Here is a 17,773-nt window from a genome sequence, read left to right as displayed (position 1 = left end):
TCAAAATCCGCATTTATATTAAAACTCGAGTTAGCTTTGGCTAATACGCCCGAGAGTTAATATATATGTGATTTTGACCTATCTTTCCAACCGTTGGAAGAATGCCTATAGTTATACTCGATCCAACCGAGTTAACTAAGAATACTCAATCTAATTGAGTTGTACTCACCCATGCATTGATAGGCGGGACCAAGATTGTCCCTCCGTACCCTACCAAGATAGTATGTGTTGCTCTGCTTTGGCAGATTCAACAACAACATGCGATCGAGGTAGTGGTAGGTATCACGGCATGGTAGGCATTACGAGTTGACGCATTTTAGATCTAATCTAAATGATGATGCGTATCATATAATCGATAGATCCAATCTAATCGAAGGGTGCATTATGTGCATGATTTAGATCTAATCTAATCGCTAGGCACTAATTAACTACTTAATTAAACATGCATCACATACATATAAGTAATTAATTAAATTTTATGATTAGTCATGGACCTACTATGATCTTCTCAAGCCAATGAGAAGATCGGATGGTCAAACTAAGGTCAACTTCTCAAGCGCCTTCCTTTTGACCACCTTGTGTTGCTCGCGCCTTCCTCGTAACTCCGTCTTGAGTGGACCTTCCACAATTCCAATTTTATACATTACAATTTTGAAACTCGAGTTACATTCGAGTCTAAATCTAATTTACAACCAGAATAAAAGAAAGGCACGATGCTTAGGTCGCGAGAAAAAAAAAAAAAAGTACAACACGCACATCATATCACGGCGCGCAGGCCGTATTATAAATTACAACAAAAATTATCCAATCAAATTGGGTCTTTGGGCCATGACTATCACAAAATTAATATATAATTCAAAATTATATATTTTTCATATTTTTCTGTAATTGTTTCATAATTTTACAGATTTTTATGAGTAAATTTTTCCCGGCGGTCCCGATTAGCGATTTCGGGCGCAATCGCGGAGCAAATCCCCTTGCGGGGTTAGGGGCAGTACCCCTACCCGCGATCTAACCATCGCGAGTTGCTCCTAAGCGATCCTATAGCGCCTAAGTCCGCTGTCCCAAAACAATTTGGGTCAAAACATTGCCGTTTCGGAAAATTCTTCTCGGTAGTCGAAGCCTACACGTGCCGGAACACTTGTGCTTCGCTTCTACGAGAAAAATACCCATAAAATCATAAAAATTAGGAAATTCACAGAATGTTACAGTATGCATATTTTTCATAAAAATATGAATCTAAACTCGTACTCGCTTAGCACGTGGCTCTGATACCACTGTTGGGTTTTTCGGGCCGCGAAAACCGCTTTTTCGCGTCGCGGAAACCCTGAATCACCCTAGCCATTGGATCCGTGCGAAGAAAAAACTTTCAAAAAACAAGTACGAGTTTCAAACAATGATATACAATAGATCTACAAAGGAAAAACCATTTATACCTTTGATGCGTGCCCTTTTCGTAATCCTGCAAGTCCAAGGTACGTTGGATCTCGAAGTTGTCAACGTAGACAACTCTCTAGTGATATCCACACGAACAAGGTATGTTCTCTAACACACAAGGATGGAGAAGAGAGTACCCCAAGTGTGCTAGCACTTTCTAGGGCTCTCGGATAGGATTTGGAAGAGAGAAAAGAGAGAAAGCGAAAAGGAATCTTATACACTCACTAGTAGTATCCTCCTTTGTGACCTTCACTTTCTCTATTTTCTTGGAACACAACTCACATATCTTCACCCTCCATGAAACCCCACGGCAATAGTAGTAAGGAGGAGGAAGAAGCAAAGGAAGAAGATGAAGCATTAACCCACATCAATTGCCACAAAACAAAACCTCCTTTTGCATTAGTGTGTCCGGCCACACCATTGTAACCTCCCCATTTAATGTGGCCGGCCACATTAAATGGAATGGGAGGTGTAACCTCCAAGAGGTGGCACACCTCATGAGGTGGAGATGATGTGGCTGCCATGTAGGATGAGTCATCCTCCATGAAGTGGCAATACATCAAGTCAAACTTGATGTTTCAACTTCCCATTTGGTCAAGTCAAAATTGACTAATTTTTCTTCCTTGTTGAGTTGAATCCAACCTTTTGACTCAAGTCAATTTTAATCTAATGAATCTCAATTCATTAATATAAATGGACTCAATGAATCAAATTTAAATTAAACTCATTCAACAATTGAATCTAATTGAGTCTAACTCAATAAGTCTAATTTAAATCAATCCGAATCCAATTGGTTCATCATATGAACCTAATCTCCATCCACTTGTTCTTTGTGTGTGACCCAATAGGTTCTTGTAACGTTGGCAATGTTTCTAAACTCCTTTAGAAACATAAGCAATGAGCGGCATCTAGCAATACATCATTGCTACCCAAGTTACAAGAAATGTTGAGATCCAACATCACCTTGTGACTACTAATTGTGACTCCTCACAATATATGACAAGTGTCCTTCTATCCTAGACATCTAGATTGATCAATGTGAGGCATAGACCGTGTCATCCTTTGACCAATCTAAATCTTGAACTCCAAGTAGACTCACTAAATCAAATGAGCTCAATATCCTATATTGACTCATTTGGGCATGGCCATGCACTTCGTGGTCTCACTCTATCAAGAATACCGATGTCTCTCCCGTCATATAGGAGGGATAGATCCCATCTACATCACTCACATCCCTCTGCATAATTCGTTACATACCTAGTAATCGCCTTTATAGTCCACCCAGTTACGGGTGACGTTTGACGAAACCAAAGTACATAACTCCTTATGTAGGGATCCATAGTGACTTCAGGTCTAAGGACTAGTAGTCATACTAATAGTCACATGAGAAAGTATATGACACTCATATAACGATCCATGATACTTTCTCATGGCGGGTCATTCAGTATACATTTTCTAATGCATACCCATGTGTCAACTTGATATCTCTATATTCATGACTTGTGAGATCAAGTCATCGAGTTGACCTACATGCTAGTCTTATTGCATTAACATTGTCCCTGAATGTTAATACTCGACTAGGAATGATTTAGAGTAGTGTTCCCTATATCATCTCACTATTGGTTCAACTAACCGATTGATATAGGTAAGAACCTTCTACTCAAGGACGTTACTATACTTAGTTTATTTGGCACCAATACAAGTAAGTATAATAACCAAATGCCTTTATTTATATAGAATATGATACAACAAGTCCAAAATACAACCATCAAATGATTGGCTCTAGGTCTCTAGCTAACAGTTACTTCCTTGAGGGCTTTGACCTTCTCTTGGAGTGTGTAAAATACGGTACCCAAATAGTATTTAAATAATAAGGTTATTGGACAAATAATCTTATTGGATTTTTCAGGAATTTTTAGAAATTTTCTGAGATTTAATCGGAGCTCGTATGGCGTATTTTAAGGGGATTAATTATTAGGCTACGGGAAAGCCTCTTTAGGGTCCCAATTAAGTGGGAGTTGATTGTGGAGTTAACCTAGGGTTACATTGATTAAACCCTAAGTTTATAAACCAAGGTTTTATTTTCTCCGCCGATCCTTTCCTTCCCAAAACGCGCCGACCCCTCCTCTTCCTCTTCATCGCCGCACACCTCTCCCGAGCCCTCTCCCTCTCACGATTTCCCCTCTTCTCTGTGCCCTAGCCGTCTTCCCCCTCCTCTCTCGCGTCGATGCCGACCACCTCAGCCCGACGCCGATCGCCAACAACCTGTGCGCCGAACCACTCCTCTTCCGTCCCTGCCCTAGCGCCGGCTGCCACAAGCCAATAGCCGACGCCGATGCCACAATCCCGAGTTCGCCGGCACTGATCTTCTCACCGTTGGCTGGACTTGCCAAGAGCCACTCGTCGCCGGTGAAACTCCACAGCATGGGCCGACTCCGCAACTTCAAGGTTGGTCAATCACGGTGCCCTAGCTCGCGATCGCCGCCCTCTTCATTGTTGACACCGAGCTGCTTCTGCCGTCGATCATCCTCCGACCACGAGCAAGAGGACACTGATCGTCAATCTTCATCTCCTTCAATTCTTGCGGCTGTGCAGGCTTCGGGTGAGAAGGTAAGGGGCTGTTGAGGTGAGTTTTGTATTGTGGATTAGGGCTGCAACAATCCTTGGCTGTATAATGGATTTTCTGGATTGATTCTTGGAGAGAAAAGTGTGTATGTGCTCTTGAAGTTTTCGGACAGGGGATCATAGTGCTGTTGAGCTACTGGATTTGTTGCCATACCTCAAGGTGAGTGTTTTCTAGTGATGTACCAATGGTATTCTCATTAGTATGATGCTAAATTAGGTTTTCTAAGGAATCTAGGGTTTTATGCTTGCTTGGATTATAGGTGGTGAGTAGATGTATTGATTTAACTCATATTGATATTAAATTATGGATTTTTGGATTGGATGAGTTATGGGTTCGATAATTGAAGCATGTTAACAAGAAGAGTTAACTAATTGAATTGGATTAATTCATAAGGAGTGTTGATTGGATTCATTGATGGTTGTGGATTATGTTTGGTTTAGAAGGAGTTGGATTAAGGATGGATTTAATATCGTATTGGATTTGGATCACTAGGTGGAGTTAAACATGATCGTTATTGGTATGTGTTGGATTGATTGAAGATTGTTTGGAGGATTAATCAGAGCTCAGATTTAGTTGGAGTGATCCTAGTTTGGTTAAGGATTTTATTTAGCTATTTAATCATATGAATTTAGCTAAATGAAATATATGTATTGATGTATGCAGGACTCTGATTACGAGACGGTAGTTTCTGACGTGAGGATTGTTTGGCACGATCTACGTATAAAGGCGGGTATTTCTTGCTTTATCTCTTTAGTATTTTGATCCTAGTGCATGAGCTTTATGTTCAGATAGTTGCTGTATCTATCTTGACTCCACTCTTATTCTTCCTGCGTTTGATACTTCCACTCGATCTTTGAGCTACTCGTTTCTGTATCTATACAGTCTCTCGTTGCTATCCATGATATTTAGCAGATACTATAGTACTAGGTATTGGAGACCAGATACCAGACATTAGATAGTAGGTATTGGATATATGGACACCTGATACCATGTTTACCTGCTTTGATTACTGTTTATCTATGCTTCGTATTGAGCATGCGGATTCATGTAGCATACCTGATTTCCTGTTATATATATATGATGATTGTTGCATTATTCGCATCATGTCATTGCATGCATAGCCGACGACTTTGGCTCCCTTGTGGTTGAGACGGTCGTTGGCCCGGGCCGCACGCTCGGCCACTCATGGGTAGTGGTAGCTTGGAGCGTGCCGCATGTCCTGTCTTGCCCCCACTCGCACACTCATGGGTAGTGATTGCTGGAGTCGCGGCAGCAGGGACCCCCGTCGCAGACGTAGCTATTCAGCTACTATGCACCTGTCCATCCGGTCACTCGAGAGTAGTGGCGGCCTTTGGGTGGTACAGTTTGTCATCGATCCGGCCTCTCGCCCATACAGGGGTCATGGTGCAGAGAGGTGGGCGGGGTGACCATCCGTACATACGCTGTTGTTTATATCTGCTAGTTGTTTACTTATGCTGTTGTTGCTTATCTATGCTGCTGTTGTTAGATTATGCTGTTGTTGTTTATTTATGCTGTTATGCTTACATAGGTTGAGATTTATACCTGTGATATGTGTTTAGACACTGACTTACTTACTGTTGACATGTATATACCTCACACGATACCATGTAGTTATGAGCAGTACTGTAGCAGGACTTTGCTACACTTTACCTTTTACTACTAGCCTAGGATATGGTTTCAGGTATGGACACTTATTATGATATCACTGTAGTATCTGCTATTTCCATACGAGACTGTATACCTTTGCATCTTTAGTTCTTTACTTACACTCATGCACTATCTGTCTCTTACCCGCTGAGTCTTTATACTCACCACCCCGTATATTGGTAATTTCACCAGGTAGCAGGTAAATGATTTATGGAGTCGCCTGGAGATCCTGTCCGCCAGTTCCACGTCACATTCGAGGACGACCTTACGATTTTGGTATTTCTTATGTTATTTGTATTTTGGATTTTATACTTGTTTATATATTTATATTGTCTTGTATTGAGTTTAATATTATTGTGTCAAGCCGAGCCGGCTCGCAGTTAGTTGATTTATGTTTTGGGACTATTGGTTGTGATTTCCGCTGCGTTGATTTTTAGTACAGCCGTGTGGGCTGATTTATATATCTATATAACTGCGTGGTTGTGTTGATATATTCCAGCCGTATGTGGCTGATGTATATTGTATGTATGTATGCCTCAGATTGTCACCCGTACAGGGGAGATGCTGCCGAAATTTTTCGGTACGGTCTCTTCTGGGGGCGTGACAGAGTGACTTGACCCGAAGGTTGTGTTGGTGCGGTTTGACTCTAACGGTCTAACCTTGGTTTTGATGAATAACAAGTAAGTTAAGTTAGGTTTTGTTGTGATCTAATGACTTGATTGAGTGTGCAAGAAATCCAGATAAGTCGACGAGATGACCAGATAGCTGGTACGAAATTCAGCTAGGTCGACGGGCCGACCGGATAGATGGTACGAAATCCAGCTAGGTCGACGGGCCGACCGGATAGTTGGTACAAAATCTAGCTAGGTCGACGGGCCAACCAGATAGCTAGTACGAGGTCTAGCTAGGTCAACGGGCTGACCGAATAGCTGGCACGAAGTCTAGATAGGTCGACTGGCTGACTGGATGTCTTGTAAATTGATAAGTTAAGGTAAGTCACTAGAGGAGAGTGACCAAGTGAGGACACATCCCAGTAGAAGGAACAGTAGGTGTCGTTCCTATTTAGGTCCATTTGGAATCGCTAAGCTGATACCTTGACTAGTTCTTGGTCCTGGAATGATAGGAACTAATTACTACTCTGCATTATTATTAAATTTCCCTAATACTTGTTTTCTAGGGTATTTTTTGGACTAACATTATTTTGGAGGGCAAAAGAAGAAAAGAATAAAATTGCCTTCAGATGAACAGTGTCCGAAGGCGCCTTCACTGTTCATAGAAGGTGCCTTCCATAAGATAAAATTTTAGCGTCACAGCAGATAAGTCCCGGGTTGTTCAAGATCAAACTTGCCTCATTGGAGGCGCCTTCCATTGCTATGGAAGGCACCTTCCATGGCTATGGAAGGCACCTTCCATGCTCTATTTAAGACTGCTTGCCCAATGCTTCCTCAACAACTCCTATATAAGCTACCACACATCCGATTGAACTTCCGATAAGTCCAGGCTTCTGCTATGACTCTGTTACAAAGCTGTTGCGCCCAAAGACTGCTCCGAGGACTTCCAATCGTGGTCGGCACAATTGTTAGGGTCGAAATATGCGAAAGGGGGGAGGGGTGAATAGCTCATCGTGTTGCTTCTTGGTGATGATAGGTAGCGGAAAATACAAGAAATAAAAATACAACGCTAACACGAAGGATTTACTTGGTATCCACCTCAAGAAGAGGTCACTAGCTAATCCAAGGATCCACACATGACACACACTCTCCACTATGAAAAAACTCCTTTATAGTAACTACCAAAGGCAAATAAGCCTGTATAGGACTCACACACAAAGATACATAAGAAGAATAAAATACAAGCTGATACAATAGTAAACCTTACAAGATTTACACGGTAGAAACCCTAGCTTGCCTTTCTTCTTGTGTGTTGTTGCCTCTTGAACCTTGGAAGTGCACCAGCACTTGTTTCCAAGAGCCTCCAAGAACTGGCTATGAGTTGTGGAGAAATCGATGTGAAGATCGGAGAAGAATCGCAGCGTTGTGGAATAAAGCCGTGCGAAGAAGAACGCTCGCCAACGGATATAATCTGTGCCAACGGTCGGATCCCAATCGATTGAATTGCTCTCAATCGATTGGGGAGGCTTTGGATCGATCGGGCGATCGATCTAGAGCGCCTCTGTGCTATCTAGAACTCGCTTGAATCGATTAACTCGATCGATTCACTAACCCTCGTGTCATTCCAGTTTCTCAATCGATCACTTGATCGATTGGAGGCTCCCAATCGATCGGGTGATAGATTGGGAGGCGTTCTGTGAGCCAGTGATTCTTCTCCAATCGATCACCCGATCGATTGGGAGAGGCTTTTGTGGCGGGTCTCACCCAATCGATCAACCAAATGATTGGGCATGAGTCAACCATGACCTGTTGGGACATCATGCCTAGCATCCGGTCACCCTCAACCTGCTAGGACTTCCTCACCAAGTGTCCGGTCAATCTTTTGACCCACTTGGACTTTTCTCCTCATGCTAAGTATCCAGTCAACCCTTTGACCTACTTGGACTTCTCAAAACCAGGTGTCCGGTCAACCTTGGCCCACCTGGATTTCTACATGTCTGGCTTCACTCACGAGGACTTCCCTTCTGCCTAGCTTTACTCACTAGGACTTCCCATATGTCTAACTTCACTCACCAGGATTTCCCAACTGCCTGGCTTCACTCACCAGGACTTTCACCTAGCTTCACTCACTAGGATTTTCATACTGCCTAGCTTCACTCACTAGGTCTTTCACCTAGCTTCACTCACCAGGGATTTTATGTTGGTGCGGGAAGCATCCGACGATCGAACCTGAGTTTTGATAATGACAAAAGATTCAAAGTTAAGGGTTGTTGTAATCTAACATGGTTGAATGAGTATTTCAGGAAAGTCCTAGCTGCGGTTAGGTAAAGGGAAAAACCCTAGGGGGTGGTAACCCTAGGTCATAGGGGGTGGTAACCCTATGCGGAAAGTCTTGGCAGGTCGATGGCTTCAGGCAAAAGTCCTAGGGGGTGGTAACCCTAAGTGGAAAGTCCTGGTGTCGCGAACCAGGTGAAAGTCTGGACTAGCCGGGAAGCGGATGTCCAGCAGAAAGTCCGGAAGCATCGAGTGCTGAGCAAAAGTCCAGTCGATCTGGAGGATCGACTGGCAACAGGTAAATCTCCTGAGTGGAGTAGGTGAGGACGCGTTCCCCGTAGAGGGAATAGTAGGCGTCGGGTCGACCTAGGATTTTCGGTTGGAAATCCGAAGTCAGACTCGGACAGTCCGAAGACTGTCAATTCTTCTTTACGATGTTTTGTCTTATTCTAACACTGTCTTGCAGGGGATTTTGCTCGGACTAACCTTTGTTTGCAGGTGAGGAACCTGCTAGAAAAAGGCTGTCCGGGCGCCCGGGACCAAAGTTTATCCCCTGCGCGAAGTTGACACGTGGAGCATCTTGGTTGGTTGGCCACGTCACACTCCAGGCGCCCGGAAGGGATCCAGGCGCCCGGAACCTCATATAAAAGAAGGGTCAAGGTGCAGCACCAAAATGAACGACAATCTAAGTAATCTCCCTGCGACAAGCTGCTAACAACTCGATCCAGAAAGTGCTGCAACGACACCCCGACAACCCGGAGCTTCGATTTAGTCTTTTGTTGTCGGTATAATCTGTTTACTGCTTTAAATTGTAGTTAATCTGTAATAGTTTTATCGTGCTTATAGTTGTTGCCCACGGAAAGCGATCAAGGATCGCGGGCCTTCGAGTAGGAGTCGCTTTAGGCTCCGAACGAAGTAAATCTTCCTGTCTCTCTGTGTTTGTTATTTCTTTATTCCGCTGCGCTTTTACTCGTTTGTTTTACGAATCGAAAGAAGTAGCCACGAACGCTATTCACCCCCCTCTAGCGTTGTCTCGATCCAACAATTGGTATCAGAGCGGGGTCGTTTTGAATTGGTGCAACCATCTTTCAAAACAAATTTTTCTTTCGATTTTATATTTTTCGGAGTCAATTAGAATTTAGCCTTAAAGATTTATTCTAATTCTCTTATCGAATCAGCTTTTGCCCGAAGTTGGTGCAACACCACTCGAGCTCGTTATTACTACTATTCTTTATTCCCGCACTACTAATCCAAGACGTAGTCTTGGAACATATATTTTTGTTGTTTTTGTTGCATATTACAAATGGCTCAACAAGAGGGGTTCAGTACTGTTCGTCCCCCACTATTCTCCGGAGATGATTTCGGTTATTGGAAGGGAAGAATGGAGACGTATCTGAAGATTCAGTTTGAAACATGGATGATCATTAAGACGGGACTTCAGCTACCTTCCGATGACGACGGCAATCCAACCCCCTGCGAGAAGTGGGACGCCTCTCTAATCAAAAAGGTGGAAGCCGACGCCAAAGCTACCTGCACCCTCCAGTGCGGCCTTACCAAAGAAGAACTCAACAGAGTCGGCCCGTTCTCTTCCGCAAAGGAGCTCTGGGAAAAGCTAGTCGAACTCCACGAAGGCACTAACGACACCAAGGTAAGTAAAAGAGACCTTTTACTTAATAAATTATATAATCTAAAGATGCAGGAAGGCGAGACGGCAAGTTCTCTACATGCGAGAATCCAAGACATCCTCAATTCTCTTCACGGAATCGGAAAGAAGATAGAGAATCAGGACGTCATAAGGTATGTTTTAAACTCATTTCCAAGGAACACATTGTGGGCATCAATGGTAGATGCCTACAAAGTTTCCAAGGACTTGTCTTCAATAAAATTAGACGAATTATTTTGTGAATTTGAACTTCATGAACAGACTAATGCACAGCCAACCGAGAAAGGTATTGCGTTGGTTGCAGGTACAAGTCGAACACGGGAACCGAGATCACGACGAAGAACGGAACCGGAGTCGGAGGTTGAACCAGACTCAGACGATGAAGACATTGAAATTACAACCGAGCTGGTAAACGTCGTGAAGAAGCTCTACAAAACGAAGGGCTTCAACAAAAGAGATCTATAAAAGGCAGTAAAAACGAAGGAAGGTTCACAGAACTCAAAGATGAAGTTTGAAGTTACATGCTATGGCTGCAACCAAAAAGGGCACATCAAATCCAACTGTCCTAACCTGAAGGAAGTCAAAAAGCAAAGAAGGAAAAAGGTCCTTAAGGCAACATGGGACGAATCTTCATCGGAGGACGACGACGACGAGCTCGAACAGACGAGTCTACTCGCATTAATGGCCCGGGACCAAATCGTCGAATCCGGAAGCGAGAGCGAGTCCGAGGCGGAGTCCGAGCAAAGCCACGGATCCGTATCCATTTCCGAAGGACCAGACCCCGCTGTAAGTATCTCCCGGTTAAACATTTTAGTTAGCTATTTATTGCGCAAATTAGCTAAGTCAAACCTGAAAGTTAAGTCACTTCTAAAGGAAGTATCTGTCCTTAAAGAAGTGGCTGACACTAAAACCTTACCAGACCAGAGTCAGACTGAATTTCCAACTCAAGTTCATAAACTTGAGGAAGAAAATTCAAGTCTAAAAAATCAGGTTAAAGATTTAAAAACTACTTTAGAACGATTTTCTTTGGGCTCCAAGAACTTGGACTTAATTCTAGGGACACAAAGGGCCATTTACAATAGAACTGGGCTAGGATATAAAAGTAAATATAAATCTTACTTATCCTTAATAAACAAACAAAGTAGTAACACAGCCCAAGCATGGGTCCCCAAGTCCAAATTGATCAATCAAGTTGGACTTGGTCAATACTGGGTCCCGAAGGATCAAATACATTACCTCGATAGACCATATCGAGGCCGTGATCCAGGGGGAGCAAAGAGAAAAACGATAATTCGAAATTAAACTATAAATTCAAAAATTCAATTCAAAATTCGAAATTAAATTATAAATTCAAAAATTAAATTCAAAATTTGAAATTAAATTATAAATTCAAAAATGAAATTCAAAATTCGAAATTAAATTATAAATTCAAAAATTCAATTCAAAATTTGAAATTAAATTATAAATTCAAAAATTAAATTATAAATTCAAAATTAGAAATTAAATTATAAATTCAAAAATGAAATTCAAAATTCGAAATTAAATTATAAATTCAAAAATTAAATTCAAAATTCGAAATTAAATTATAAATTCAAAAATTAAATTCAAAATTCGAAATTAAATTATAAATTCAAAAATTAAATTCAAAATTTGAAATTAAATTATAAATTCAAAACTTCAATTCAGAATTCGAAATTAAATTATAAATTCAAAAATTAAATTCAAAATTCAAAATTAAATTATAAATTCAAAAATTAAATTCAAAATTTGAAATTAAATTATAAATTCAAAACTTCAATTCAGAATTCGAAATTAAATTATAAATTCAAAAATTCAATTCAAAATTCGAAATTAAATTATAAATTCAAAACTTCAATTCAGAATTCGAAATTAAATTATAAATTCAAAAATTCAATTCAAAATTCGAAATTAAATTATAAATTCAAAATTCGAAATTAAATTATAAATTAAAAAATTAAATAAAAAATTCAAAATTAAATTATAAATTCAAAAATTAAATTCAAAAAATTAAATTATAAATTCAAAAATTAAATTCAAAAAATTAAATTATAAATTCAAAAATTCAATTCAAAATTCGAAATTAAATTATAAATTCAAAATTCAAAATTTGAAATTAAATTATAAATTCAAAATTCAAAATTCAAAATTCAAAATTCAAAATTCAAAATTTGAAATTAAATTATAAATTCAAAAATTAAATTCAAAATTCGAAATTAAATTATAAATTCAAAAATTTGAAATTAAATTATAAATTCAAAAATTAAATTCAAAAATTAAATGAAATTCAAAATTCGAAATTAAGTAATTAAATCAAATTAAAAGGAAGGCTCCAGATTATCTGGCACCTCCGAACTTAATATACCCGATAAGGGTAACCAAGAGTAGACCACCCGGCAGGGTATTTAAGGTTAGATTAAAAAGGGATAAGTTTAACTTGAACCACAGTACTGGTGAAGTTTTTGGATGATAGTACGTTAGGGAAACTTGGGCATCGCATGTCTAGGAAGATATGGCTTCCACCTGGTGCATTTGGCCAAGTGGAACTGACCGAAGCTACCCTTAAATGGATCCTAACTAGTTAGACCAAGTTTTAGTATTAAGTTCAATGGGTAGGACTATTTGGAAGACCTCGAAGGCATGATTACTTTAATGAGCTCCTTGTGACTCACCATAGCCCAGAAGTTTATCCAAAGAATGCTTACTTGTTGAATCCAAAGCTAAACCTGAATCTAACACAAGACTAAACAAAACCCTTAAATTGAACCTCAATTCATCTCACAAAAACTATAGGATTCCCTGATTGAGAAATTAGATCGGGTGAGATGACTAAGTAATTTCAAAATTATTTAAAAATCTTTACAAAAATCAATTTCAAAATTATTTAAAAATCTTTTCAAAATCTTTACAAAAATCAATTTCAAAATTATTTAAAAATCTTTTCAAAATCCTTCAAAATCAAATTAATTCAAATATCTCCAACCTAAACAGTGTTAATCAAGTTAAATTAATAATAATAATAAATAAAAAAAAAAACTTTAAACACTTTTCTAAACAATTGCAACAATATGACCAATTATTGTTAACTTAGCCTGGATAAGATAAAATTCTAAGAGTCCACTTCAGTCAAACTATCTTTTTATCCATTAACAAGAAACCAATTCATTCACTTTATGTGTAGGAGTTAGATCAATGGATGTTGGATAGTGGATGCTCCAGACATATGACTGGAGATAAATTGAAGTTTTCAAAGCTCAAACTAAAAAATTTAAGATCAGTTGCATTCGACAACAATGGTCAACTTAAAGTAATCGGAAGAGGTAATATCGAACTCAGCTCCGATTTTATTATTAGAAAAGTTCTGTTAGTTGAAAATTTCAATTTCAACTTACTAAGTATAAGCCAATTGTGTGATAGCGGATACTTAGTCACTTTTGACAAAGCTAGATGTTTAGTCAAAAATATTGAAAATCCTGAAATCACACTTAAGGGAGTAGGAAAAATAATATGTACTCAATCAATCTACCCACATCCTCAATAAAGTGTTTAATAACACAGGAAGAGGAAACTGACTTGTGGCACAGAAGACTGGGTCACACTCACACTAGACTCATTTCAAAAATGAGTCATAATGGTCTAGTTAGAGGTTTGCCCAAAATAAAATTCATTGAAAACTCAATCTGTAATGCTTGTCAACAAGGAAAACAAACTAAGTCAACACACAAATCAACAAATCTAGAAAGAACCAACTCGTTACTTGAGCTCCTTCACCTTGACCTATTTGATTTCCATGGAGCCAAGTCACTAAGCAAGAACCAGTATTGCTTAGTAATAATTGATGACTACTCTAGGTTTACATGGGTAAGATTCCTAAAAACAAAAGATGAAACCTATGAAATTTATGCAAACTAATAGAAAATGAAAAAGATACTAAAATTAAAAGAATAAGAAGTGATCACGGGGGAGAATTTGAAAATCATAGATTTACTCAATTTTGTAAAGTAAATGGATACCTACATGAATTTTCATGTCCTAGAACCCCTCAGCAAAATGGTCTAGTGGAACGTAAAAATAGAACACTACAAGAAGCCGCTAGAACTATGTTAAATGAATATAATTTAAATCACCAATTTTGGGCTGAAGCAATAAATACTGCAAATCATATTCAAAACAGAATTTTAATCAACAAATTTCACAAGAAAACCCCTTATGAACTATATTATCATAAAATTCCTAACTTAAACTATTTAAAAATATTTGGGTGTAAAGTTCACATTTTAAATACTAAAGATTATTTAGGAAAATTCACACCCAAATCTAACCCAGGAATATTTTTAGGATACTCCTCAAATAGTAGAGCCTATAGAGTCTACAATCAAAACACCCTAAAAGTTGAAAAAACAACTAATATAATATTTGATGAAGAAAATAATCTACCAAATATAAGTGTGAATGTTGAACCAAGAAATATAGAAGATGATGAAATTCAACCAAACCTTAATAAACTAGAGGAACCAGCCCCTGACCCAATTATAAGACCAACTAGGGCCAGTACTTCTCATCCACCTGACCAAATTTTGGGTGATCCAAACCTAGGAGTTAGAACTAGATCTTCCTATAGAATCCATAGTCAGATTGCCCTAATTTCTAAAATCAAACCTAAAACAATAGAAGAAGCACTACCCGACCTGGACTGGATCATAGCTATGCAGGAGGAATTAGCCCAATTTGAAAGAAACCAAGTCTGGGACCTTGTACCTAAACCCATAGATAAATCAATAATAGACACCAAATGGGTGTTTAGAAATAAGTTGGATGATCAGGGTGATATCATAAGAAACAAAGCCAGACTAGTAGCCAAAGGGTTTAGTCAAGTTGAAGGATTAGACTATGATGAAACCTATGCACCGATAGCTAGACTCGAATCCATTCGAATGCTATTAGCCTATGCAGCAAATAAAGGGTTTAAATTATACCAAATAGATGTTAAGTCAGCCTTTTTAAATGGTTTCATCAAAGAAGAGGTCTATGTAAGCCAACCCCCAGGATTTGAAGACTTAAACAATCCTACTCACGTATTTAAGTTAAAAAAAGCCTTGTATGGACTTAAACAAGCCCCTAGGGCATGGTATGAACGGTTGTCCAATCACTTAATTTCCAAAGGCTTCAACCAAGGTCAAATAGATTCAACTCTATTCGTAAAAACTGTAGAAAAAGACATCTTCATAGCCCAAATCTATGTTGATGATATAATTTTTGGATCTACTAACTCTAAATTTCTAAAAGAATTTGTAAATTAATGGAAAGTGAATTTGAAATGAGTATGGTTGGTGAACTTAATTTTTTCTTAGGCTTACAAATAAAACAAACTAAAGATGGAATTTACATTTATCAAACTAAATATGCTAAGGAGTTAATTAAAAAATTCTGCATGGAAAATTCAAAGATAATAAACACTCCAATGGCAACCAACATCAATATTGACTCTGACCCAGTAGGAAAACCAGTAGACCCAAAATATTATAGAAGTGTAATAGGTAGTTTATTGTACCTAACTGCAAGCCGACCTGATATATTGTTTGCTGTAGGTATGTGCGCAAGATACCAATCCTGTGCAAAAGAGTCACACTTAACCTATGTTAAAAGAATACTTAGGTACATTAAAGGTACTCTAAATATAGGACTCTGGTACCCTAGAACTTGGACTCTTGACCTTCATGGCTATTCTGACTCAGATTACGCTGGATGCAAGTTAGATAGAAAAAGCACAAGTGGTAGTTGTCAATTTCTAGGGCAATGCCTTGTAAGTTGGTCAAGTAGAAAGCAACATTGTGTTGCTTTATCTACCACTGAAGCTGAATATATAGCCTTAGGTGAATGCGCATCTCAATTGTTATGGATGATGCATACTCTTAAAGACTATCAGCTAGATTATCATAAAACAAAAATTTCAATTGATAATATAAGCTCAATAAATCTAACAAAAAACCTAATTCATCACTCAAGGACTAAACATATAGAGGTGAAGCATCATTTTGTAAGGGATCATGTAGCTAAGGGTGATATTATACTCAACTATGTTGAGTCAAAATCAAACCTAGCTGACATTTTCACAAAACCCTTACCTGAACTTGAGTTCAGCTCACTTAGAAGACAAATAGGTATGTGTTGGGTAGAATAGATACTATAACTTTATATTCTTTACTTGTTTTTTTTAACTTCTAGGCAAAATTGATTTTCCAAAATCCCCACTTTGCTAGACTTTCAAAAGTTGGATTTAGCCTAGGATTTACCCTTAGAAAACATGTTCCCCCAGGACTCAGCCAGAGCATCTCACAAACACCTAGGTTTACCTTGATTGTGTTTGTAAAACATAGAACGGTGTGAGATGCATAGGGTACAGCCTGGACTCAAGAATGCTTATTTCTGTGCATCAATATGAGTCTGGGCATTAAATACATAATTAACAGTAATCAAATCAAGTCTTCCAGCCTTAGTCAAATCTAACTGGATCAATTGACTTGACTTGACTAACCAGGTGAACACTGTTGCCCTCTAGGCAATCAGCAAGTAGCTAAATGGTTAGACAGTTGGTGGAGGCAATATTAAAAGTTTAAGCATGTTTGTACTTAAGGGCTCTGATACCTGATCAAAACCAAATCTTGACTCATGCTTGGACTTTAGAACACTGAAACCTTACTAAAACTAAATTAAGGTTATCTCTTCTCCTTTGCCTTAAGTATTCCTGAAATTTATCTCAAAAACATTCCTTAAGCAGTTTTATCAAAATTTTCTCCAAACTTAACTTTCAAATATCTTCTTCTTTGGAAATTTTTTTAAACCCTTTTGAAAATTCATTAAGTTGTTAAAGCTTTAAAAATTATTTTTCCTTGCAAATTTATTTGAAAATCTCTGAAGTTGAAACTTGTATTTTGAAATTTTTCTATGAATATTTTGGAAACCAATGTTTTTCTATAGACTCCATAGACTCAAAAAGAGCTCATGTTTTTTCGATGTCTATTCAAACAAAATAAATTCTAAGGTGTTGTCCTTCACTTTCCTTGCCTAAGTTAAAATGTTTTTAATTCTGTCTTGAAAAATTAAGTTTTTCAAAACTAGCTCATTTTTGATATATGGCAAAGGGGGAGAGTAGAGAAAATTCAAAGTAGAGAAACTCAAAAGAAAAAGGAAACCCTGTATTAAGGGGGAGCTTCACAAAAAGTTTACAAAAAGTTTAAGTGTTAGCTTAAGTTAGGCGTTCATTTGAATTTATATACTTAAGCTTACTTAATATACTTATGCATTTGTTTTTTTTCTTAACTTTGAATTTGGGTTGCCATAATCAAAAAGGGGGAGATTGTTGGTGCGGGAAGCATCCGACGATCGAACCTGAGTTTTGATAATGGCAAAAGATTCAAAGTTGAGGGTTGTAGTAATCTAACATGGTTGAATGAGTATTTCAGGAAAGTCCTAGCT

Source organism: Zingiber officinale, chromosome 6A (genome assembly GCF_018446385.1).
Source record: "Zingiber officinale cultivar Zhangliang chromosome 6A, Zo_v1.1, whole genome shotgun sequence".
In the NCBI taxonomy this organism is placed as follows: domain Eukaryota; kingdom Viridiplantae; phylum Streptophyta; class Magnoliopsida; order Zingiberales; family Zingiberaceae; genus Zingiber; species Zingiber officinale.
Note: the sequence above shows the minus strand (reverse complement) of the source record.